Consider the following 26,016-nt stretch of genomic DNA (forward strand, 5'->3'; position numbering starts at 1 on the left):
CCACCTGTCACGATCCGCTTTTTGCAGGGTGTCGTGATGGTTCTTTTCACCGATCCCAAAAGTGCAAAAAGGCAAACAACAAGGGACTATCAGTTAATCACAACAAATGCACCTTTATTAGGGGCCAAACCAGTAAATGCGATAGTGGGGATCGGAAAGGAGATAAAAGGAGAGAGAGAGAGAGAAGAGGGGTATGGGAATAGCTACCAACACAGGCGAGATCCTCAGTGGTCCGGACGATGGGGATCCGTCTGTCGTGTCGGGGGAGTCTCCGAAGTTCTGGTCGACTCGGGGCTCCAGTTATAGTCCACAGAGGAAAGAGGGGGGAGCAAGTGTAACAACGAAAGTCCATTGTAATCGCCACGCGGGAACAGCTGAGTCCACAGAAACCACCAAAGCAAGACGAATACAATGAAGAATGAGTCCATTTGAATCACTGAAGGGAAGCAGGTCATGTCATTAGTGGTCAGACCACCAATTTCCCCTCCTCCCTGTAGCAGGGGTCTCAGTCTCAGTCCTTGGGAGGAGGGTTCTCATTCTTTGTTTGTCACAGTGGTAACGAGGCAGATGAGGGGTCTTCAATGAAGGACCCCGGGAGACACCCCAAAAGTTCATTTGGCTTAAGAACGGAGATTAGAAGCAGGCCGCGCATCAGGCTGTCCTGTGCTGGGTCCACGTCAGGTCTTTGCCAAGTCCTTGCCAAGTCCTTGCCAAGTTCTTGCCAGGCCTTGTTCGGAACAGCTAGCATGACGGTTCAGTGGTTGCACCTGCACTGTGTCCTGTTCTAAGCCGGAACTGCAGTGGAGGAAGGGATTCTTTCTCGTGGCAATCGGAAGGCAGAATGGAAAATGAGGGGCTTCAGACGGGCTCTTACACCACCCCGTGACTGACGATTGCCCTCGAAAGATCTTCATCAGCAGGGTTCCATGGTGTCGTCGTGGAGTCTTCAGGACTCATCAAGTGTTGGCAGCACATTCCAGGGAAAAGGGAAGAGAAAAAGGAAAGGAAAGAGAAAACAGGAAAACTAAGACAAGAATTAAATCAGCAATAGTTTGTTTAAATAATAATCAATATTAATCAATTAAACAATAAATTGATCAAATAATAAACCAGTATAATCAATATTAAGCAGTAAAGTAATAAACTTAGTATCATCGATATTACTCAGTATAATTTTATAATCAAGAAACAAAAATAATTAAAACAGTGATTAAAGGAAATCATAAAACAAAATGATGTAAAACATATCTACCAACCCTATAATCTTCTTGTGTCTACAGTCCTGGGAACATCTATAGTGTAAAGGATGTCGGCCAAGTGGTGTGCATTAATTATAGATGTTAATTTTGTTCATCGTTTCATCATTCTCCAATTTACAATAAGCAAGATTACTGATAAAACAAAACCAATCATAACTAAAATCAGAAGAACAACAACGGGATGGCACAATTTGTTCAGGATACCGGTGGCGGTGGGTGACCACCCGAAAAGGTTATCCCACCACTTGTGCTCGGCATCACTTTCCACCCTTTCTACAACACGATGTATTTCTTGCACATCATGATGAACAGTTACCAGAGTTTTCTGTCCATTCTCCTTGATTTTTCCTAGGATCTCTATTAGATCTTGATGAAGTAATAGTTGCTTTACCAAAGTAAGGTTCATCCCAATGGGAGTAGGCAGTAGCTTGTGAATCAACATGAGATTGGGTTCTAAAAGTTCATGTAAGGTAACTGGAGCTACAAAAGAAAAATCACATCCTGCAATTTTAGTAAAGTTGCAAGCACAATAATTTGAATGATTTTTAGTATCTACTACTGTACTTTCTATAAACACAGTATCACAAGCGGTTCTGAAGCAGGCACGCCCATTGCCTGTAGATACAAGGACTGTTTCAGAAGTCTCGTTAGGATGAATATCAAAATGACAGCTATTTTGTTCTGTGTCTAAACAGATATCTTGAGCTATAATTGCGTTACCTTCGCAGATAAACCCTAGTTGTTCTCGGATAGTACAGGACTCTAAATTGACAGTTTGCCATTTGTCATCAATTTGACGGGCCCATTCTCTATGTTCAGAAGGATAGAAAGTGGGTCCATCATGATTTAATGCTAATGCGATGCTAGGGAATATCAAATGCACTGAGGCATTACTTATGGTCAGCACAAAATGCTGTGGCTGTGTTTGTGTTAGGGTCATAGGTAAAATTCACTAAATTCCACCAGGATTGGAAATCTCTTTCAAAGTCAGTGGCACTGTCCCAGACTATTTTCCTAATCTCAGTAGGAAAAGTGCCTTCTTCACCTTCTCTTATAATTGAGGCAGCAACTGACTGCATTCATAATTGAGCCTGGATACAGCTAAGAGCTAAGGAAACATTGCTTTGTGTGGCATTAAGTGCATCAATGATCAATTTTTTATCCTTCACATTTATCTTTTCCCAATTTGGTAGAATGTTTGATAGCAAGCACTGATGTATTCCCAAGGCCGATAAGGACGACTGCAGTGGTTGCTGTATTTTGGTCAAATCTCTAGTCGTAGAAGCCAATTTATTCATTAATACCTCTGAACTGATTCCCAATTCTGTTCCCACAACACCAGTTAATGTCTCTTGGCACCCGCTTTTTAGGAGGGTTCCACTGTCGCAGCCAGGCTGTCCAAGCCTGAAAAGAGGTTTGCAAAAAGGGTGAACAAGCTGGTTGTATTTCTGAGACATTGTTTTGCATCAGGAATTTGACTTGTTTAAGAGACCATGCCGGATCAAATAATATCTGTTGTTGCCCAGTTTTCTTGATTATATATGGTCCAACTTCAAAAATTTTCGGGGTAAGCATAACTGGTGGCTGGGCTCGAGTGGTGGTAGTGGTGGTGGTATAAACCGTAGTAGATTGAGCTACAGCATTTATTATAAACTTAAAAGAAAGCCCTTTGGTGTTTTTTCCCCATAAACAAACCACTTCTGCAGTCTGTGTTAGTGTAAAATTGTGCCAACAATCCTGTACGCTTGGGTGCGTGCAGACCTTTTTGTGCTTAAAGAGATCCTTTCACTTTTTCTGCATGCTACCACAATTAGTTCAGACCACAGTCACTCAGCTGGTTTCTGGCCATGGGGTTGTGGTAGGATGCAGAAAAGTATTACCAGTTTGATCATGGATTAGGTGGTCTTCATGTCCCTTGGAGTTCTTCTGAAAAAGTAAACACAACAGAATTCTGCCACCGAGAGGCAGAAAAGTTAGAATGATGGAATTATTCAGCATGTATTTGTCCAATGCTCTTTCCCTAGAGCACCAGAGGCTTCCCATGCATATTTATTCAGAGGGGGTTTTAGCACAAGTGCTACTAGTCCTATAGTAAGAGAGGTCCACCAGAACAGGTTGGCCAGGGTCATGAGCTGGATTATTAGGATCATTTGGTAGAGAGCATAGGAGTCAGTGTAGATGCAGACCAAAGAGGAATTCTGTGCTTCTCGTTGAAAAACACGCCAGACAGCTATCAGCTCCCCAATGTGTGCACTACCTTCTCCCTCTGTAATCATTTGCTCACCAGAGGAAAAGTGGAGGGCTTCTGCCCTATATTTCCATACTTTTCCTTTCCCTTTAGCAGAAGCATCAGTAAACCAAGAGTTTGCTGATTGTTTGGGGCAGAAAGGAGGGGTTACTTTGATTACAGAGGCAGGTTTGTCCAAGCTCTCAGTTTCTTGGATTGGTAAAGTTTTTACAGATCCTTCTGTCATTGAGAAGAAGTTACAGTAATGTTCAACCTGAGCATACCACTTTCTCACTAAGGCCCTCTGGGCCACCCCGTCAGGAGGGGGAGTCCCACTAGTGGCTGTCTTAATAACCTTGAAGGGGCCTCTCAATACAACTGGTTGTTTTCGTGCAATTTTTTCTACTTCTAGGAAAGCTAAGATAACCATCAACAATCCTTTTTCCCAGGTAGTGTATCTTTTCTCAGCATCTTTGGAACCACGGGAGTAAAAACCAACAGGTCTTGTCAGACCCTCAGCACCCCGCTGCCATATGTGTACTGACAGCCCTGAGGAGGCAAATCCCCATTCCACCTGGAAAGGATCTGTAGGATGGATAGGGGTCTGCAAGTGCTTGATGAGCTGTTGCTTCAAAAATCAGCAATTGCAATGCTGACTCCTGAGAAAGACTCCAATCCCATTTCACCCCTTTCCTCAACAAGTCATAAAGGGGAACAAATGGGTCCTTCTGCTTACTAGGAAATCTATCTGGTCTTTCTACAGGAGATACAGCTGCTATCGTTTTTGGAAGGAGAATTGCTGTAGGTTTGAGTGATTCTGGAAGCCCACAAATTCAAGGGGTCGTTATCTCGGGCTTCACAGGTAATTGCATCAGGGATTCAAAGCCAGGAATTAATTTCTTTTTGTGAGTCATTTGCAGGCAAGCAGCTTTGTGCACATTTTCCAAGAGTTGGTCGGGGGTACTAATTATAGCTATGGGATCTCCCCTTTCCAAGGGGCTTGTTCCCCCGGCCCAAAAAGCTGCACGCTGTGTCAGGGACCATGTGTCACCTTTCTCTCCTGTTGTTAAGAAGACACCATGTCCCCAGTACCCACTGGCTTCCTGTTCAGTTAATTGAATTTGATCACCACCAGTGAGGGACACCCGGAAAACATATTCTGTTTCTGATTCATGTGGAGGGTGTCCATATTCCCTTTTAAGCTTAGCTAGCTCAGTGGCAGTGTTTAGTTGTGATGGTATGTGTTTGGTTGTGATGTGAGGTTGGAGATCATCATCACTGAGATAGCTATACACTGAGATAGTTTTAATCAAGGGTCTCAAGTGATGGCAGCAATGTTCCCCACAATTACTTGCTGCTTCAAGTTCTTGATGAGGATAGATTTGTTTCATGTGAGGAGTTTCCTTCTCCTCAGGCTCTGTAGAGGAATCAGCATGATGTGATTTGTTAACATGTTCCTCTGTTAAGGCAGCTCGCAATGCATAGATCACATCTTTTGCTTCATAGAACTGTTTTTGCAAAATTTCAACTAGATTTTGAAGGGAGTCTATTAGAGCATGTTCCTCACTTCTTCGCTCGAAGCCATTTTCTATAGCTGCCATAAGACAAGCTCCCAAAACTGAGCATAAGATAGTTTTATTTTTGCCCAGTTTGAATTTTGTTTCATGTTGTAATGAACACACTCTATCAATAACATTTTCTAAGTTCAACCAATTACTCTGTGCCCATTTTTCTCCTTCCGTAGAAGGTCTGGCATTGTGTTTGGCTAGTAGTGCATAAAATTCAGCTTTAATTTCAAGGCTAAGATTGTCACTCATTTTGTGAAGGGACCAAAACCACGACAGGGAGCTACAAACTTAAGTTCCACAAAACTACACAGCCCTCGCTGTGTCGCCCTTCGCTTCCCTGGCTGGGTGAAAGGACAATCATCTGCCTGGGAGGCTCTGCTTAGTTGCTTCAAGTTGTCCCTTCCTTCCCAGACCAGATACACAACAACAACGAAACAAGTGTCCCGCCTTTTGCACTAGTGGATCCTTTGTGAATTTCCAAAGACAGTGTGGGTGCCTTTTCAGCTGCAACCCTTCTGTCTAGACAGAAATCCTGTCCGTGACGCCAATTTTAATGTCACGATCCGCTTCTTGCGGGGTGTCGTGATGGTTCTTTTCACCGATCCCAAAAGTGCAAAAAGGCAAACAACAAGGGACTATCAGTTAATCACAACAAATGCACCTTTATTAGGGGCCAAAACAGTAAATGCGATAGTGGGGATCGGAAAGGAGATAAAAGGAGAGAGAGAGAGAGAGAAGAGGGGTATGGGAATAGCTACCAACACAGGCGAGATCCTCAGTGGTCCGGACGATGGGGTTCCGTCTGTCGTGTCGGGGGAGTCTCCGAAGTTCTGGTCGACTCGGGGCTCCAGTTATAGTCCACAGAGGAAAGAGGGGGGAGCAAGTGTAACAACAAAAGTCCATTGTAATCGCCACGCGGGAACAGCTGAGTCCACAGAAACCACAAAAGCAAGACGAATACAATGAAGAATGAGTCCATTTGAATCACTGAAGGGAAGCAGGTCATGTCATTAGTGGTCAGACCACCAATTTCCCCTCCTCCCTGTAGCAGGGGTCTCAGTCTCAGTCCTTGGGAGGAGGGTTCTCATTCTTTGTTTGTCACAGTGGTAACGAGGCAGATGAGGGGTCTTCAATGAAGGACCCCGGGAGACACCCCAAAAGTTCATTTGGCTTAAGAACGGAGATTAGAAGCAGGCCGCGCATCAGGCTGTCCCGTGCTGGGTCCACGTCAGGTCTTTGCCAAGTTCTTGCCAAGTCCTTGCCAAGTTCTTGCCAGGCCTTGTTCGGAACAGCTAGCATGACGGTTCAGTGGTTGCACCTGCACTGTGTCCTGTTCTAAGCCGGAACTGCAGTGGAGGAAGGGATTCTTTCTCGTGGCAATTGGAAGGCAGAACGGAAAATGAGGGGCTTCAGACGGGCTCTTACACCACCTTGGAAATTCTTGTTGCTCCCCAGAGGCTCCGAGATGCAGAGAACACGGTGGCAGCTGCTGAAAAGAAGGGCAACTGTGAGTTGGTCAAGAAGCAAGAACCTAGGCAGCTGACTGTGCTTGGCAAGGAGCAGCTGCTGGATTCTTGCAATTGCCTTCAGTGCGCACAGAAGCCCGCTGCTCTGCTGCTTCGTGTTTTGCCTTCAGTCAATTGCACACTGCTGAAGCTGAGGCAGGCTGTTCTGCTTTGCTGCTTTTCAGCATCTCAGCTGCCCTTCTGCTCTGTGACAGCTCTCGAGGTGAAACAGAGATTTTTAGAGTTAGGTTAACAAAATGAATTAAGCATTTCTAATTTAGCTTGTAGAGTTATCTGTTGAATTTTCAACCTTTTACTTAAGAAACCTCTGCCTAATACAAAGGGCAAGGGAAAATGCAAATTTCTGAAGCTTTTTGCATAAAGAACAATACCAGAAGAAGCAAAGAACCCAGATAAAGAAGCTCCTCTGTCTCTAAGCCTATCAAGACTGACAGACGTACTCAGATAAGCACCAAAGGACCAAAAGCGCACGCGCAGAGAGGAAAAGTTCAAAAGTTCAATCATGAGGAAGACCATAATCTTCAGCCTCAGGACCACCAAGAGACCCCCCGTACGACCACCACAGCAAACCACGCATGCCCAGAAGGGCGTGGACTTACTTAGCATGGGAAGCGAGGACAGGCGGGGCCAGGGGTTGAATACGCATGAAAAAGTCGTGCAGTGTATTGCATATGGAACATCTTTAATAAAAGTGTGGGTCAGACTGAGGCTCGGGGCACAAGTTTTGGAGAGCTATCTCACTTGTCCCGGGCGCTGACGTACATACCCACTTCATAACTAACCCAGGTTATGGAATCTCTTGATTTATTCCGCGTATCGTTTCAGTTGGCGACCACGAAGGGACTGCTCTGCTCACCCGCAGGTCCGGTTGGGAGCAGACACCCTCAGGCGCCACGGGGCTTTTCCCCGGAGGGACTCTGCGCCTCGGCTGTACACTGCGGGAAGCATACCACGGCCCGTCGACTAGCGGATGAAAGCGGTGTGTATTAATTTATTTTCTTAAGGTTGGCACTGATAAGTCGCAAAAAGATGTTTTTGCGCGCAGGTTTGCCTAGGGGCTTGCAAGCAGACCGCCATCGGGGGAGAGGCCGGCGGCGGGAGGACCTCCCCAGCTGATAGCGCGGCTCGGGGAGGGCGAAATCGCGATTTCAGTGTGTGGTGTGTGTCCCGATTGCAGTGTAGTGTGTCTGTTACGTCCGGACGTGCGTGCTTGTGCGTGTGTGTGTATGTGTGAGTGGAACAGTGATGCGCGGTGCGGCGTTGCTAAGATAGAGAGACGCGGCGCGGCAGTGCTAGAGAGCGCATGCGCAGGGCAGCTCTCAGCCCACACTACCTGCTAGTGCGGGTAGTGCGCATGCGCAGGGCAGCTCTCAGCCCACACTACCTGCTAGTGCGGGTAGTGCGCATGCTCGGGGCGGCTAGCAGCCACTCTACCTGATAGAGCGGGTGGGGCGCATGCGTGGCACGGGCTGTCCCTGGCGAGCGAGGGGAGCGCGGCGCGGGGCTTAAGTCGGGGCTTGCAAAGGTGCTTTAGGCGCAGCCCAGCTGATAGCGCAGCGGGCGCGCGGGCACAAGCCGCGGTTTGAGGAGCTGCTTTGAACGCCGCTAGCTGATAGCGCAGCTAGTGGCAGCGTGGTACAAGCTAGGAGTTACAAGCACCGCTTACAAGCATCGCTAGTTGGTAAAAAGCTTGCAAAAGTAGCCAGCGAGCCCGGCTGGGCTAAGAGTTAAGTGTTTGTTATACAGTAGCACTGCCCTTCAGTGTGAAAAGCTGTCACTGGTGTAGGAGGAGGGGTTGGGGAAGGCAGTCTAGGGTTGCCATGGGAAACAGCAGTTGTATGAATTCTCCACCCCCTTTTGTAGGAGAATTGTACCCTCCCCCTGTCTTGTCAGTTATTGTTCAAGTCTGCCCCTTAGCCTAGAATCTTCTCTGTTCCACGTTTTCCCTTTAGTTCTTCCACCAAGAACACTCCTTTCCCTTTTCCCCACTGGTTAATGTTATATTTCCCCTCCCTTTAGCCTTCTCCCTGTGATAAATTGAGGCGAATAATTTGATTCAGCCTTTTGAAGGTCAATTAGAATTTTATTAATTACAGCAAGCAGTAGCAAGCAAAACAGCGCTGGGTGGGTAGGGGTCTCCTAACCGCCCCTCCTGCAGTGTCCCACACTGCAGTGCCCCACACCCCACCCCCCTTATTCAGTCTCTTTTATAGTTTCTTGGAGGTTTCTTCATTCGCGTCTCTTGCCATAGCGGTGGGCGTAGCTTGAGCATCCCTCTGCATCGTGTCTGCGTTGTGTCGAGGCAGGTGATCGTTGGTTTCACAATCGGTTCCGGACAATGATGGGCGTACCCGGAGCACTCCTACGTTGTCTAGTCCGGTGGCTGTTGCCTGGTGGTCGCTGATTTCATAATCAGCTCCGGCCATCCCCCAACATCCTTAGCCTGTGTCTGCAAGAGAAGCTAAGAAAAGCTCCCTAAATGGTGATTAATCATACTTGCGGTCTTGCGTTTTGCAATATGTCTATAGCCTTGCAATATGCCTATAGCCTTGCGGTTTGTAGCAGTTGCTTCTTTATTGTCCTTTTTTTAGTAAAACCCACGAGTTGCTGTTTCCCAACTTCACAGATGCTTCCCCTATCTCCTAACAAGCAAGCTAGTCCCTCATACTTTAATTTTATTTTTCCTCCTTTAATATTCCAATTCCTTTGATGAACAAACAAGTTACCACAGTTTATCACAATCCCCCATTTTCTCTTTTACCATTTCGTTCATCAAATCGCTTTGCTGTTTCGTAGGCTAGAAGTAAAGTGTTTAGCATTGTCCTGACTAGAAACACCACTAGGACAGAGCAATAGAAAACTAATAATTCGCCAATAAGGGTGGAGTCCTAGCCTTGATTTTGTTTTGTAATATCCTGTTTTCCCCTTTTTGGCTTGCTGCTCCCTTGGTGTTTCGGAGGCACTTAGACTGGTCCTTTGAGGGATCCTAGTACTCGGCTGGCAATAGTTGGAGCATTTCAGCATTGTTCCACTTAGAGGGGGCTTGGCCTTTTCCTCTCTGCCTCGCTCGCCGACTCGGGTGCTTCGAGCCGCGAGGTAAACCATCTTCTCGGCAGCAGCAGTACTCGCCTGAGCGTCCCCTTTTCCGCTCCTGCCTAGCCTTGTACTGTTCCCAGTTCTTATCTTTGACCAGAAGTGGGTTGCAAGGAATCCCCTTCAGTTCCTTTCGACAACACCCTTTTATTACCTGAGCAGCAAATGGAGTGGGCTCGTTAGTATGAAAACAAAAATACTCAGGGTATACTCCCTTGGTAAATATTTCCCACCACTCAGATCCAAAACTGACCCACCAATTTTCCAATTCTCCTATCCTTAGCACAGTTTCAGTTAGTTTTCGCTGAGTTTTATAGCACTCAGTACAAACCCCAATTGGTGGTCTTCCCCTCTGGCAATGGACCCACCACCGTTCTTGGCAAATTTTACATATAAAGCACACAAAAGGATAACAATCTCCACAACCTTCCTTGTTACAAATCACTATATAGTCTTTAGCTAGTTTGTAATTGTATCCCTTTGCTTCCCCTTATGGTTGATTTGGATGATGTCCACAGAGTTCATTAGTTTTTCTTAAGAGTCACTTTCAAGTTCCCAGGCTGGCTAGTCACTCTTCACTGGTTATTTGTGGCAACCGGGCCTTTCACTCGGCTGGCGTGAGTCCACCCCTTTTCGGCCGTCTTGACTGCCGTTTCTGTGATACTTGATCTCCTGGTTTTATCTTATGGATTGGTGGTCTCTGTGCCAACACTTCTTTCTTCCTCAATTCTTGCCCTCTGCTCATAATTTGGGTGATGTAAAATTTAATATGAGAATCTTTTAGGCAGGGGTGATCTTTGGGCATTCTAAATAACATTTCAAATGGAGAGATTCCCACATTAGTTTGGGGTTGAGTTCGAATGTTCAATAAGGCAAGAGGTAGACACTTAACCCATGACATTTTTGTTTCCAGCATTAACTTTGTGAGGTTTTTTTTGGGGTTTTTTTTTGGTGTGTGTTTTTTTTTTTTTTTTTGTTTTTTTTTTTTTTTTTTTTTTTTGTTTTGTTTTTTTTTTTTTTTTTTTTTTTTTTCTTCCCATTCATCCTTTCCACCCTCCCGAGCTCTGTGGATGCTATGGGGTGTGATATTTCCATTGAGTTCCCAAATCTGTCAGGACATCTTTTGCAATTTTAGAGGTGAAATGGGGTCCCCGGTCTGAGTCTAAACACTCAATTAATCCATACCGGGGGATAATTTGCTCTAATAATACTTTTACCACAGTGTTCGAAGTAGCTCGGGCCGTAGGATAAGCTTCCACGTAATGGGTTAAGTGGTCTACCAGTACCAATAAATATTTATACCTCCCCACTTTTGGTAATTCTGTAAAATCTATTTGTATATGTGAAAAGGGTCGTTGTACCAGTTCCCTTCTGCCCATTGGTATTTCTCTTAATTGTTGTTTATTTATTCTTTGACAGGTTAAACATTGTTGGGTTACCTGTTTTGCAAGATTATAGACCCCTATACACATATATTTAATTGCAAATTGGTCAACCAGGGCTTGAGTTCCCCAGTGGGTTTTCTCATGGATTGCTTGCAGGAGCCTCATTGCCATTCTTTTTGGGAGTACCTCCCGCCTGTCCGGTAGTATCCACTTGCCTCCCTCTTTTTCCTTCACCCCCATTTGGTTTAGTTTTTGTTTTTCCTGTACCGTGAAGGCTAACACATGGTTAATGGGTCCATGGAACCGGCAATGTTTCTCTTGGGGGTCTTCACAGGCACACTCATGATTAATGAGTCCGTGGCACCATCAATGTTCCTTTTGGGGGTTATCACAGGCGCACTGTATCGAATCAATTCCGTATGCATCCCAACAAGCCCAACATGGTTCTTCCTCTAAGTCAGCTCCACAAGTGGAGCAATTTTCCCTTTGTGCGACCCCCCCCTTATATGGTTTTAAACTCATTAGAGCTGCCTTTTTCGCCTCCTGGTCGGCTAAGTTATTTCCCTGTACTGAGTTTCCCATCCCCACTTGATGTCCTTTTACATGAACAATAGCTATTCTTTCCGGACCTCTCAAGGCCTGGAGCACTTTCCGAATTAATTCCCCATGTATCAACCCCTTTCCCTGTGAATTGATAAGTCCCCTTTCTTCCCAGATTTTACCAAATGTATGAACCACCCCATAAGCATATTTTGAATCAGTAGAAATGGTCCCAGCCTTTCCTCTTAGCAGTTCTAAAGCTCTGAGCACTGCATACAATTCACATGCTTGTGCTGACCAGCTGGGACTAAGAGGACCAGATTCTATTTTCTTAAGAATCTTCCCATCCACAATAGCATACCCAGATTTCCTTTTCCCTTCAAGGACCCGAGAGGATCCATCTACATAATATCGATATCCTTCTTCTAATTCCTCCTCTTTGAGGTCTGGTCTTATTTTTGTTTGTTCCTCTATTTGCAAAAGACAATGATGAGTTAGTCCCACAACTGGTTCCCCATATAGAAACTGGGCTGGATTTTGTAAGCTTGTGGTTTCGATACTTAACCTAGGAGAAGAAATTAGGATGCCTTCATACTTTAGGAGGCTGGCATCTGTTATCCATTTATCCGCTTTTTGTTGTAGTACTCCACGGATGTTATGAGGAGATAGAACCTTCAGTTCACTCCCAAAAGTTATCTTTCCTGCTTCTTCTACCAAAAGGGCAGCAGCCACTATCGATTGCAAACAGGCAGGCCACCCTCGACTAACAGGGTCGAGAAGCTTTGAAAGATATGCCACTGGTTTCTTTCCGCCAGCCCATTCCTGGGCTAACACCCCGTATGCCACCCCTTCATTGACATTAATGAATAAAAAGAATGGTCTTTTTAGATCCGGGAGGCTGAGAACCGGGGCATTGACCAATTCAGTTTTCAATGATTTTAACCGGGTCTCATCCTCAGAGCTCCACTTTAATAGCCCATCTGTTGTTAATTTTTCATACAGAAATTTAACTTTCCCACTAAAATTTTCAATCCATTGTCTGCAATACCCAGAAAGTCCCAGTAACTGTCGAACCTGCCTTTTAGTTTTTGGAGCTTCCAGGGAAAGTATTCCTTGGACTCTATCAGTATCCAATTTCTTAGTCCCCTGAGTCAGCCAGTGTCCGAGGTACTTAACTTCCTCTTCCACGAATTGTAATTTCGACTTTGAAACTTTGAGTCCCTTAAGGCTTAAATAATTTAGGAGTTTTATAGTTTCTTCCCTTACTTTTTCTTCTTCTTTCCCTGCAATTAATAAATCATCTACGTATTGTAGAAGCACAATCCCCTCCCCCTGTGAATATTCTGCCAATATTTGTTCCAGAGCTTGCCCAAACAAATTTGGGGATTCTGTAAACCCCTGGGGAAGGACTGTCCACCTCAATTGTTGTTTTCTATGTGTATCCGGGTCTTCCCATTCAAAAGCAAAATAATCTCTAGAAGTTTCCTTAAGGGGACAGGCCCAAAAAGCATCTTTAAGATCTATTACACTATACCACTGGTTTTCTGGGCCAAGTTGGCTTAAAACAGTATGTGGATTGGCTACGACCGGGAATCTCTCAACTGTTCTTTTACTGATTTCCCGCAAGTCATGCACCAATCTGTAACTGCCATTCGGTTTCTTTACCGGCAGAATGGGGGTATTGAAAGGGGACATGCAGGGTTCTAAAAGTCCCTTTTCCAAAAGTCTCTTTATTTCTGTTTTTAGTCCTTCCCTCCCCTCTTTGGGTATGGGATATTGCCGAATCCTGACAGGGATTTCTGGGTTCCTGATAGTTACCTCAAAGGGTTCAACATTTGATTTCCCCACACTGTCGGGGGTATACCAAACTTCTGGGTTAATCTTTTTCTCGTCTTCAGCCCGGAGAGGATATAGTTTCACTGTTAGTTCTCCCTTTTTTGCCTCTATCCCTATCCCCAACTCGACCATCAAATCTCTCCCTAATAGATTATAATCTGCTTCTGGAACTAGTAAAAATGACACAATTCCTAATTTAGAATCACTTTCTAAGAGTACATCCTTAATTACAGGTACTCCAAAGGGTTCCCCTTTGGCCCCAATCACCTGTATTATTTCAGGTGAAACCTTACACCCTTGGGGAAGGGTCAGGACGGTTGATCTCTCCGCCCCTGAGTCCACAAGGAACTCATATTCTTGTTTTTAATTTTACCAGGGGCTCTGTTCTTTCTCTTGTCCCCAGTAGATAGAGCCCCCGACCCCCTTAATCTTCTTTGAACTGTTCCTCATCAGCAATCTTCTGCCGACACTCTCTCCTCATGTGTCCCTTCTTCCCACAATAGAAACAGACAATGCTCTCTCCACCTCTCGACTTCCCTTCAAACCAACTCTCGACTTCCCTTCAAACCATCTTCGCTGGACGTCAGTCCGACCTCTGGACTGGCCTCCAGTTCCCCCCACCCCGGGGACTCCGCTGTCCCCCCCCACTGCTGCTAACACGATTCCAGACTGCTTTTTAAAACTCTCATCCTCTCTCCCAACACACACCTTTTGAGCCTCTCACAACAACTCATCCAATCCTCTCGCCTGCCATCCCTCCAACCTCTCCAACTTCTTCCGAATGTCCACCCAAGAATCGACCACAAAATGCACCTTCAAAAGTGTCTCACCCTCTGGGGTATTGGGGTCCACCCCTGAATACAACTGGAAAGCTTTCTTCAATCTCTCCCACTATCCAAAGAGCTGCATATTGGCTCTCCTCTTGGTTAAAGGGCTCTTTGGAGTTAATATATATATATATTTAGAGCTTGACAGATCCAATCCTCAAACGACCCAAACACGGGCCAATACAGCTGGTCTCCCCCTATCCGTTTACTCCCCCCAAATTTTCATACAATAATGGATCATTTTAACCCTATCTTTTCCTTTTCTAGAAGGAAAGGCATCCCAATACTTTACCGTTAAGCCTAGTGGAAGTTTTACCGAGATTCTCCCACCCATGGGTTCAGCAGATTTACTTTTTTCTCTGACCCATCTTCTAGAGTGCCTTCTCACACTCAACACAAACAATACGACAGTCGCTTCCCCCAGTTCGTGGCCTACTCCGTCGCCGGATATGGGAAACGCCCTACTATGGGGTCCACACTCACTTGGGGAATCTGAGCTGCCATTTCCCCTCTCACACACACATTCGCATTTGCTACACTCCAGGACTCCCACCCCTGACCGAGCGACCGAGCAGACCGGACTACTCACGTCTTTCCGGCGCCTCCGTTTCTCGACCGGGGCTTCGCCCTGTGTGTCTTCTTATTCACCTCAATCACCCCGGGACTACACACCCCTAAACGACTCTTAAAGACCCCGTTTCCGGGGTTGAGGCTTTGTCCCTTTCACATGCACTCCGGAGCCCGCTTGTACGGGGCCCACTGTCTTTTTCACACGCACACGCATTCCGGAGCCCGCTTGTACGGGGCCCACCGAGCACATACACTTATACTAAATTAGTAAGCCGAAACTTGGGGAAGTTTCTCCGGGGATCCCCCGCCCCAGGAACTTTGACGCAGTCCACCTCCGCGTCTGGGTTAGGCCCGCTTGCTCTCCTCCTAACCCAGGAGCCTCCCCACCGAGGGTAACTCGACGCCGAGGGGGGTGCAGCTCCCCCCCTCCAACGTCCCCCAACCCTGGATGCTCTTGGAACATTAGTCCCTCAATCCAGCAGGTTTGAATCAACCCTGGATGCTCTTAGAATATTAATCCCTCAATCCAGCAGGTTTGAATCAACCCTGGATGCTCTTGGAATATTAATCCCTCAATCCAGCAGGTTTGAATCAACCCTGGATGCTCTTGGAATATTAATCCCTCAATCCAGCAGGTTGAATCAACCCTGGATGCTCTTGGAATATTAATCCCTCAATCCAGCAGGTTTGAATCAACCCTGGAAAAAACCCACCGGGGGCTACTTACGCTTCCTGCGTGTTCACTCTTCCGCGGTTCTTCGTGCACAAAGATTAATGGGGGTAACTTTGCTTGCTACTGAGTTTTAGGTTCGTCGGTAAAGGCCCAAGGAGGAAGCCCCCGCTTAGGTCCACCGCAAAAAGGCGGTGGGGCGCCTCACGCTAGTGGGGCCTCCGTCCCGGGTTTCCTTTATCCGAGTCACGGCACCAAATTGTGATAAATTGAGGCGAATAATTTGATTCAGCCTTTTTAAGGTCAATTGGAATTTTATTAATTACAGCAAGCAGTAGCAAGCAAAACAGCGCTGGGTGGGTAGGGGTCTCCTAACCGCCCCTCCTGCAGTGTCCCACGCTGCAGTGCCCCACACCCCACCCCCCTTATTCAGTCTCTTTTATAGTTTCTTGGAGGTTTCTTCATTCGCGTCTCTTGCCATAGCGGTGGGCGTAGCTTGAGCATCCCTCTGCATCGTGTCTGCGTTGTGTCGAGGCAGGTGATCGTTGGTTTCACAATCGGTTCCGGACAGTGATGGGCGTACCCGGAGCACTCCTACGTTGTCTAGTCCGGTGGCTGTTGCCTGGTGGTCGCTGATTTCATAATCAGCTCCGGCCATCCCCCAACATCCTTAGCCTGTGTCTGCAAGAGAAGCTAAGAAAAGCTCCCTAAATGGTGATTAATCATACTTGCGGTCTTGCGTTTTGCAATATGTCTATAGCCTTGCAATATGCCTATAGCCTTGCGGTTTGTAGCAGTTGCTTCTTTATTGTCCTTTTTTTAGTAAAACCCACAAGTTGCTGTTTCCCAACTTCACAGATGCTTCCCCTATCTCCTAACAAGCAAGCTAGTCCCTCATACTTTAATTTTATTTTTCCTCCTTTAATATTCCAATTCCTTTGATGAACAAACAAGTTACCACAGTTTATCACATCCCGATTGTACCCTCGAATGCTAAACCCTCCTACCCCTACGCAGTAAAAGAATCCTCACCCCGCCCTTCGGGGCTCTCGGAATCTGCCTCCCTTCTGCTTCGTTGTCTCCCTGTTTGCCCCTTCTGTGACCCTTCAATCAACGAGCAGGATTTCAGCAGCCCGAGTGTCCCTCCCGTTCTTCTGGTGGACCCTCAGATGTACCAGCTATCCGAGCTTCGTGCCGAGTGCCTAAAAGCCCCCACGGCTCGGCAACTGGGAGATCCTTTGCATTACAGGGCGAATAAAGGGGGGATGAATGTGTGTGAATGAGAGGCGGGCTGGTTACCCCAGACCTGCTAAGCGAGAGCGGCAGTCTCCCATGCTGCGTTTCCGTCTTTTTCGCGAGAAAAGCGGCCAGTAAAGAGACTAAGCGAGTGATAAAAAGAGTGAGAGAACCCCCCCCTGGGACTGGGTCTCAGAGAAAGAGTGGGACCCCTTAGTGGGGGGGGGGGGGGGAGGAAAAGGTAATTAATTAGAAAAAAAAATTAATTAAAAGGTAAAAAGAGGGTTTTCTTGGCATAATCTATTGGGGAAAAATAAAAGGTAAAATGTGTAGGAGGGGCCCCTAAAAATTCTGCTGGATTGAGGGATAAGAATGCCCAAGAACATCCAAGATCAAACCTGCTGGATTGAGGGATTAATGTTCCAAGAGCATCCAGGGTTAAGTCAAACCTGCTGGGTTGAGGGATTAACATTCCAAGAGCAGCCAGAATTAAGTTTGCTGGGTTGTTGAGAGCACCCAAGATTGAGTAAAAATTTTGCCAGTTTGAAGATAAGTCTGACAGGATCTAGAGTTGGGAACCACACAGCTAGATTGAGGGGTATCCAAGAACACTGGGACTAGCCAGGGACACCTAAAAGTGTAATAGGTGTGTTGAAAAATAAAAGGTACCTTGTTGTTGTGGTTGTTTTGTTATGTGTAAGAGTAAGTAAAAATAAAGTGAAGTGAATGTAGACGAAGGAAAGTATATGTATGCATCCTGCCCTGTTAAGCAGCCTCACTGTGCTTCCCTGCTGTGACTGACAAACACAAGTTACGAACCCTCAGAACTGAAAAAGTTCAATCAAATATTGCTTCCATTGATGACCATGATATTGTCTATAATACCTTGTTACAACTTATGTTATGTAAGTGTTAATACCCCTATCCTACCAGTTTGTAAACCTGATGGGTCATACCGGTTAGTACAGGATCTGCGGGCCATAAACAAGGTAACCGAGGATCTGTATCCTGTGGTGGCCAATCCCTACACGTTATTAACTTGCTTAACAGCCGAGCTAACTTGGTTTACCGTTTTAGATTTAAAAGATGCCTTCTTTTGCCTTCCTATCCACGAAGCCAGAAAATTTTTGCATTTGAATGGGAAAATCCTAAGAGCGGGCGAAGAACTCAACTGACATGGACCAGACTCCCACAAGGATTCAAAAACTCACCCACTTTGTTTGGAGAACAACTTGCAAAAGAATTAGAGACCTGAGAAGCCCCTCCAGAGGAAGGGAAGTTGCTACAGTACGTAGATGACATCCTGATAGCCACACGGACAAGGGAAGCATGCATGGCCTGGACGATAAGCCTCTTGAACTTTTTGGGGCTCCAAGGGTACCGAGTATCAAAGAAAAAAGCCCAAGTAGTAAAACAGAAAGTAACTTATCTGGGCTACGAAGTCAGTGCTAGACAACGTACCTTGGGCCGAAACCGGAAGGAGGCAATATGCCAGACCCCAAAACCTCAGACTGTAAAGGAACTACGAACTTTCCTGAGGATGACAGGGTGGTGCAGGTTATGGATCTATAACTATGGACTGTTTGTTAAGCCCTTATATGAACTGATTGCAACTGAAAGCAGGAACATCCAAGAGACAAAGGAAGCTACGCAAGCTTTCAACCAGCTGAAAAAAGCCCTCATGTCAGCTCCAGCCCTGAGATTGCCGGACGTGAGTAAGCCTTTCCTTTTATTCTCCCATGAGAAGCAAGGAATCGCCTTAGGAATACTAGCACAGGACCTCGGCCCATATCGGAGAGCAGTGGCTTACTTCTCTAAGCAATTGGATACAGCAGCTAAAGGGTGGCCTGGGTGCCTCAGAGTTGTTGCAGCAGTCGTACTGAACATCCAAGAGGCACACAGATTCACCCTAGGCCAGAAAAGAACTGTGCTAGTGTCTCACACAGTGTCTGCAGTGCTAGAGGTAAAAGGTGGGCATTGGCTTTCCCCACAACGGCTCCTGAGATACCAAGCTATCATAGTGGAGCAAGATGATGTAGAGATAGTAGTGACTAACATTGTCAATCCAGCCTCCTTCCTCAGTAGAAACCAAGGGGAACCAGTGGAACATGACTGCCTGGAGACCATTGAAGCCACCTACTCCAGCTGCCCTGACTCGAAGGACACCCCTCTGGAGAATGCAGAAGTCTCGTTTACTGATGGAAGCAGTTATATCATCAGTGGAAAACGGCACGCCGGGTAGGCAGTTACAACGTGCAAGGAAGTAATATCATCTGGGCCCCTGCCAACAAATACCTCTGCACAGAAGGCCGAGATAATTGCTCTAACTCGGGCCCTAGAATTGGCAAGAGGGAAAGAAATAAACATCTACACGGACTCGAAGTATGCATTTGGAGTAGTGCATGCTCACAGAGCCATTTAGAAAGAGAGAGGACTGCCGAACTCTCAAGGGAAAAATATTAAAGATGCATCAGAAGTACTGCGACTTCTAGAAGCAGTCCAGTTGCCAGAGAAAGTAGCGATCATGCACATTAAGGCGCATCAGAAGATAAACTCAGAATTGGAAGAAGGAAACGAGCTGGCAGATAGGGAAGCAAAAGAAGCAGCAAGAATTGAGGTCATAACTGAGGCAGCCCTGATTCCAGACGGGCAAATTTCCCCTAAAGGTAAGCCAAGATACAACAAACTAGAAAAAAAATTAATCTATGAGCAAAAAGGAGACTATAACCAAGAGGGATGGGCCACCATAGAAGGAAAATTAGTTCTACCCTCCTATTTATTATGGTCCCTAATAAAGGAAGAACACCAGAAAACCATTGGGGTATTGATGCTCTATCATAACTAGACATTTACAACTCGACAATGTGACCTTTGCCTCCAGACCAACCCCAAAAATACTCCCAAACCAAAGCTTAGCCAGATTAGGAAGGGTCATGGGCCGGAGCAGCAATGGCAGATTGATTGTACAGAATTGCCAAGAAAAGGGGGGTATAAGTTTTTACTGGTGCTAACAGATACCTTTTCAGGATGGCCAGAAGCATTCCCCATCAGGACTTCTAAAGCTCAAGAAGTAACTAAGGTATTGGTACAAGAAAACATACCACGCTTTAGAGTCCTGGCCACAATCTCCTCAAATAGAGGACCAGATTTTATTGTAAAATTCGTGCAACAAGTTAGCCAATACTTGAACATAGACTGAGAACTTCACACCCCATATAACCCACAATCAAGTGGTCAGGTAAAAAAAAATGAATCATTTGATCAAACAACAAATTGTACAATTGGGACAAGAAGCTAATTTGTCATGGACTCAATCCCTCCCATTAGCACTACTGCAGATCCGAACCAAACCCAAGACTAAAGAAAAGCTAAACCACTTTGAATTGCTTTATGAAAAACCATATGGGGTGCGAAAGAGAATGTCTACCCAAGACATGTCACTAACCTCCTGTATGTTAAGTCTCTCAACTTGGTGTATCCAGCACCAATCACTAGCTAATAAACACAAGTCATAACTAGTGAAATACACTGTTTAGAAGACTTTATGTCACCCAATTATAATTCTATTAATTTTAGTTACTGTAAGTTTAATGATGTCTACTTTAACACTCATGTAGAATTCGAGGATGTTAAAACACATGGCCAGTCTGACATCACTCTCTAGAACTCATAGAATCTTACTGAAAGAGGACGGTCATGATAGTAGATCAGAATTTAAATCAAGACCCCTGTAGTAAAAGAATTGACTATATTTTAAGAAAAGGGGGGACTGAAGCAGAGATTTTTAGAGTTAGGTTAACAAAATGAATTAAGCATTTCTAATTTAGCTTGTAGAGTTATGCATTGAATTTTCAACCTTTTACTTAAGAAACCTCTGCCTAGTACAAAGGGCATAGGAAAATGCAAATTTCGGAAGCTTCTTGCATAAAGAACAATACCAGAAGAAGCAAAGAACCCAGATAAAGAAGCTCCTCTGTCTCCAAGCCTATCAAGACTGACAGACCTACTCAGATAAGCACCAAAGGACCAAAAGCGCACGCGCAGAGAGGAAAAGTTCAAAAGTTCAATCATGAGGAAGACCACAATCTTCAGCCTCAGGACCACCAAGAGACCCCCCGTACGACCACCACAGCAAACCACGCATGCCCAGAAGGGCGTGGACTTACTTAGCATGAGAAGCGAGGACAGGCGGGGCCAGGGGTTGAATACGCATGAAAAAGTTGTGCAGTGTATTACATATGGAACGTTGTCGGAACCCAAGGTGTCCCTCAGACACTCTTGGATGTTCCGGGCCCAGGGCAGAAGCCTCTGAGACCCTGGCAGGCGGCCAGGAACCCCTGTGGTCTTGAGTCTGACCCATGGAACAATTTACCAACCTTGCAGGAAGAACAAGAAATCACAAAAGTTTAGATATTATAATAGAAGTAGTCACAAAGTGAAAGGTAGGATTTTTGAGTGCTGTACAGGGGGGTTTTAGGCCTTGTACAGAGGGGTCTGAGTTTTGTACATGGGGGTCAGAGGTTCTAAGATGGAGGGATTTGGGCGTGCCCTGTCCTCCTTCTTTCTTCTTCCTATTCCCCATGTTCTTGGTGGTGTTGGCACTCACAGATTGGTTTAGAGTAGAAAGTCACTGTTCAACATAGGTAATAGGCATTGGGGAAAAACTATAAACACCTAATACGTAATGTGTGATAGAAAAGATGGCACCAGCCCCTCGAGGGACAGAGACGGAGACAGGGACAGAGACAGGGACAGAGACGGAGACAGAGAAGAAGACGAAGAGAGACGCAGAGAGAGACGCAGAGGGAGAAGAAATCAGGGACAATGTCAGGGAGTCTGTGTGCCTTGAGATAACATGCAATAAACTGCCTTGAGACCAGATGACTGAAGACTACTGAGTCTTTCTTTGAAGGCACGGGTTGGAGGAGAGACTTTACCACCACCCGGAGTCACCCCAATCTGGGGGAAGGCTCCGGCAGAACGTCTTTAAGAATAAAAGTGTGGGTCAGACTGAGGCTCGGGGCACAAGTTTTGGAGAGCTATCTCACTTGTGCCAGGCGCTGACATACATACCCACTTCATAACTACCCCAGGTTATGGAGTCTATTTATTTATTCCGCGTATCGTTTCAGAGGTTTCTTCCCTTCGCCAGGCTGCAACGTGCCCGCTAGTACCAAGAACTGGGCAGGAGTGGGCAGAGAGCACGGCCATCTGCCAGCAGGTTGCAGCTTGCCCAGGAAAGTGCAGTGTCCTTGGAATGTGCAGCAAATCTTATTTCCTGGCAAGGTCGGGCTAAGTCAGCAGTGCTGGTACACTTTCTCCTTGAGAACTGGAGCGGAAAAGCTTTTCGCTAAGATGTAGGCGACTAGAGAGGCAGAATACGCAGCTCCGGAGCTGGCCGAAAGCAAGTGCCGCTTGCCGGCGTCTTTCGGCAGAAGCGGCGCTTCGGAGCGCACCGCTGCCGCTCCAGTGATCTGTGCGCGAAGTAGCCGCTTCTTGTCCTCCGGCAGCCGGAGATCGCGGTAGCTTGCAAGAGGCGAAGAACGAAGCCGCGAAGAAGCCGGCTTGTGTGCGAAGCTCGCAGACAGCTGCGGGACGGTGGCTGCTGCTCTCCTGCCTCTTGAATTCACTCTTGGCATGCCAATGGGAGGTGTTCCAGGACAACTTTCCTGGGTTTTGACCTAGTCGTCATGCATCCCACCTTGGAAATTCTTGTTGCTCCCCAGAGGCTCCGAGATGCAGAGAACACGGTGGCAGCTGCTGAAAAGAAGGGCAACTGTGAGTTGGTCAAGAAGCAAGAACCTAGGCAGCTGCCTGTGCTTGGCAAGGAGCAGCTGCTGGATTCTTGCAATTGCCTTCAGTGCGCACAGAAGCCCGCTGCTCTGCTGCTTGGTTTTTCGCCTTCAGTCAATTACACACTGCTGAAGCTGAGGCAGGCTGTTCAGCTTTGCTGCTTTTCAGCATCTCAGCTGCCCTTCTGCTCTGTGACAGCTCTCCAGGTTTCTTGCCTTCGCCAGGCTGCAACGTGCCCGCTAGTACCAAGAACTGGGCAGGAGTGGGCAGAGAGCACGGCCATCTGCCAGCAGGTTGCAGCTTGCCCAGGAAAGTGCAGTGTCCTTGGAATGTGCAGCAAATCTTATTTCCTGGCAAGGTCGGGCTAAGTGAGCAGTGCTGGTACACTTTCTCCTTGAGAACTGGAGCGGAAAAGCTTTTCGCTAAGATGTAGGCGACTAGAGAGGCAGAATACGCAGCTCCGGAGCTGGCCGAAAGCAAGTGCCGCTTGCCGGCGTCTTTCGGCAGAAGCGGCGCTTCGGAGCGCACCGCTGCCGCTCCAGTGATCTGTGCGCGAAGTAGCCGCTTCTTGTCCTCCGGCAGCCGGAGATCGCGGTAGCTTGCAAGAGGCGAAGAACGAAGCCGCGAAGAAGCCGGCTTGTGTGCGAAGCTCGCAGACAGCTGCGGGACGGTGGCTGCTGCTCTCCTGCCTCTTGAATTCACTCTTGGCATGCCAATGGGAGGTGTTCCAGGACAACTTTCCTGGGTTTTGACCTAGTCGTCATGCATCCCACCTTGGAAATTCTTGTTGCTCCCCAGAGGCTCCGAGATGCAGAGAACACGGTGGCAGCTGCTGAAAAGAAGGGCAACTGTGAGTTGGTCAAGAAGCAAGAACCTAGGCAGCTGCCTGTGCTTGGCAAGGAGCAGCTGCTGGATTCTTGCAATTGCCTTCAGTGCGCACAGAAGCCCGCTGCTCTGCTGCTTGGTTTTTCGCCTTCAGTCAATTACACACTGCTGAAGCTGAGGCAGGCTGTTCAGCTTTGCTGCTTTTCAGCATCTCAGCTGCCCTTCTGCTCTGTGACAGCTCTCCAGGTTTCTTGCCTTCGCCAGGCTGCAACGTGCCCGCTAGTACCAAGAACTGGGCAGGAGTGGGCAGAGAGCACGGCCATCTGCCAGCAGGTTGCAGCTTGCCCAGGAAAGTGCAGTGTCCTTGGAATGTGCAGCAAATCTTATTTCCTGGCAAGGTCGGGCTAAGTGAGCAGTGCTGGTACACTTTCTCCTTGAGAACTGGAGCGGAAAAGCTTTTCGCTAAGATGTAGGCGACTAGAGAGGCAGAATACGCAGCTCCGGAGCTGGCCGAAAGCAAGTGCCGCTTGCCGGCGTCTTTCGGCAGAAGCGGCGCTTCGGAGCGCACCGCTGCCGCTCCAGTGATCTGTGCGCGAAGTAGCCGCTTCTTGTCCTCCGGCAGCCGGAGATCGCGGTAGCTTGCAAGAGGCGAAGAACGAAGCCGCGAAGAAGCCGGCTTGTGTGCGAAGCTCGCAGACAGCTGCGGGACGGTGGCTGCTGCTCTCCTGCCTCTTGAATTCACTCTTGGCATGCCAATGGGAGGTGTTCCAGGACAACTTTCCTGGGTTTTGACCTAGTCGTCATGCATCCCACCTTGGAAATTCTTGTTGCTCCCCAGAGGCTCCGAGATGCAGAGAACACGGTGGCAGCTGCTGAAAAGAAGGGCAACTGTGAGTTGGTCAAGAAGCAAGAACCTAGGCAGCTGCCTGTGCTTGGCAAGGAGCAGCTGCTGGATTCTTGCAATTGCCTTCAGTGCGCACAGAAGCCCGCTGCTCTGCTGCTTGGTTTTTCGCCTTCAGTCAATTACACACTGCTGAAGCTGAGGCAGGCTGTTCAGCTTTGCTGCTTTTCAGCATCTCAGCTGCCCTTCTGCTCTGTGACAGCTCTCCAGGTTTCTTGCCTTCGCCAGGCTGCAACGTGCCCGCTAGTACCAAGAACTGGGCAGGAGTGGGCAGAGAGCACGGCCATCTGCCAGCAGGTTGCAGCTTGCCCAGGAAAGTGCAGTGTCCTTGGAATGTGCAGCAAATCTTATTTCCTGGCAAGGTCGGGCTAAGTGAGCAGTGCTGGTACACTTTCTCCTTGAGAACTGGAGCGGAAAAGCTTTTCGCTAAGATGTAGGCGACTAGAGAGGCAGAATACGCAGCTCCGGAGCTGGCCGAAAGCAAGTGCCGCTTGCCGGCGTCTTTCGGCAGAAGCGGCGCTTCGGAGCGCACCGCTGCCGCTCCAGTGATCTGTGCGCGAAGTAGCCGCTTCTTGTCCTCCGGCAGCCGGAGATCGCGGTAGCTTGCAAGAGGCGAAGAACGAAGCCGCGAAGAAGCCGGCTTGTGTGCGAAGCTCGCAGACAGCTGCGGGACGGTGGCTGCTGCTCTCCTGCCTCTTGAATTCACTCTTGGCATGCCAATGGGAGGTGTTCCAGGACAACTTTCCTGGGTTTTGACCTAGTCGTCATGCATCCCACCTTGGAAATTCTTGTTGCTCCCCAGAGGCTCCGAGATGCAGAGAACACGGTGGCAGCTGCTGAAAAGAAGGGCAACTGTGAGTTGGTCAAGAAGCAAGAACCTAGGCAGCTGCCTGTGCTTGGCAAGGAGCAGCTGCTGGATTCTTGCAATTGCCTTCAGTGCGCACAGAAGCCCGCTGCTCTGCTGCTTGGTTTTTCGCCTTCAGTCAATTACACACTGCTGAAGCTGAGGCAGGCTGTTCAGCTTTGCTGCTTTTCAGCATCTCAGCTGCCCTTCTGCTCTGTGACAGCTCTCCAGGTTTCTTGCCTTCGCCAGGCTGCAACGTGCCCGCTAGTACCAAGAACTGGGCAGGAGTGGGCAGAGAGCACGGCCATCTGCCAGCAGGTTGCAGCTTGCCCAGGAAAGTGCAGTGTCCTTGGAATGTGCAGCAAATCTTATTTCCTGGCAAGGTCGGGCTAAGTGAGCAGTGCTGGTACACTTTCTCCTTGAGAACTGGAGCGGAAAAGCTTTTCGCTAAGATGTAGGCGACTAGAGAGGCAGAATACGCAGCTCCGGAGCTGGCCGAAAGCAAGTGCCGCTTGCCGGCGTCTTTCGGCAGAAGCGGCGCTTCGGAGCGCACCGCTGCCGCTCCAGTGATCTGTGCGCGAAGTAGCCGCTTCTTGTCCTCCGGCAGCCGGAGATCGCGGTAGCTTGCAAGAGGCGAAGAACGAAGCCGCGAAGAAGCCGGCTTGTGTGCGAAGCTCGCAGACAGCTGCGGGACGGTGGCTGCTGCTCTCCTGCCTCTTGAATTCACTCTTGGCATGCCAATGGGAGGTGTTCCAGGACAACTTTCCTGGGTTTTGACCTAGTCGTCATGCATCCCACCTTGGAAATTCTTGTTGCTCCCCAGAGGCTCCGAGATGCAGAGAACACGGTGGCAGCTGCTGAAAAGAAGGGCAACTGTGAGTTGGTCAAGAAGCAAGAACCTAGGCAGCTGCCTGTG

The 26,016-nt window shown here is 47.6% G+C and overlaps 1 long non-coding RNA gene across 1 annotated transcript; it reads right to left on the reverse strand.

Moving 5' to 3' along the window:
• Positions 1–5,696: 5,696 nt before the first annotated feature.
• Positions 5,697–10,640, reverse strand: LOC128791879 (uncharacterized). Its single transcript, XR_008432205.1, has 3 exons — positions 7,965–10,640; positions 6,652–7,913; positions 5,697–6,540 (listed from the first exon to the last, which is right to left on the reverse strand). It is a non-coding gene; the product is annotated as an uncharacterized LOC128791879 (long non-coding RNA).
• Positions 10,641–26,016: the final 15,376 nt, after the last annotated feature.

The sequence above is a fragment of the Vidua chalybeata genome, chromosome 8 (assembly GCF_026979565.1).
Source record: "Vidua chalybeata isolate OUT-0048 chromosome 8, bVidCha1 merged haplotype, whole genome shotgun sequence".
Classification (NCBI taxonomy): domain Eukaryota; kingdom Metazoa; phylum Chordata; class Aves; order Passeriformes; family Viduidae; genus Vidua; species Vidua chalybeata.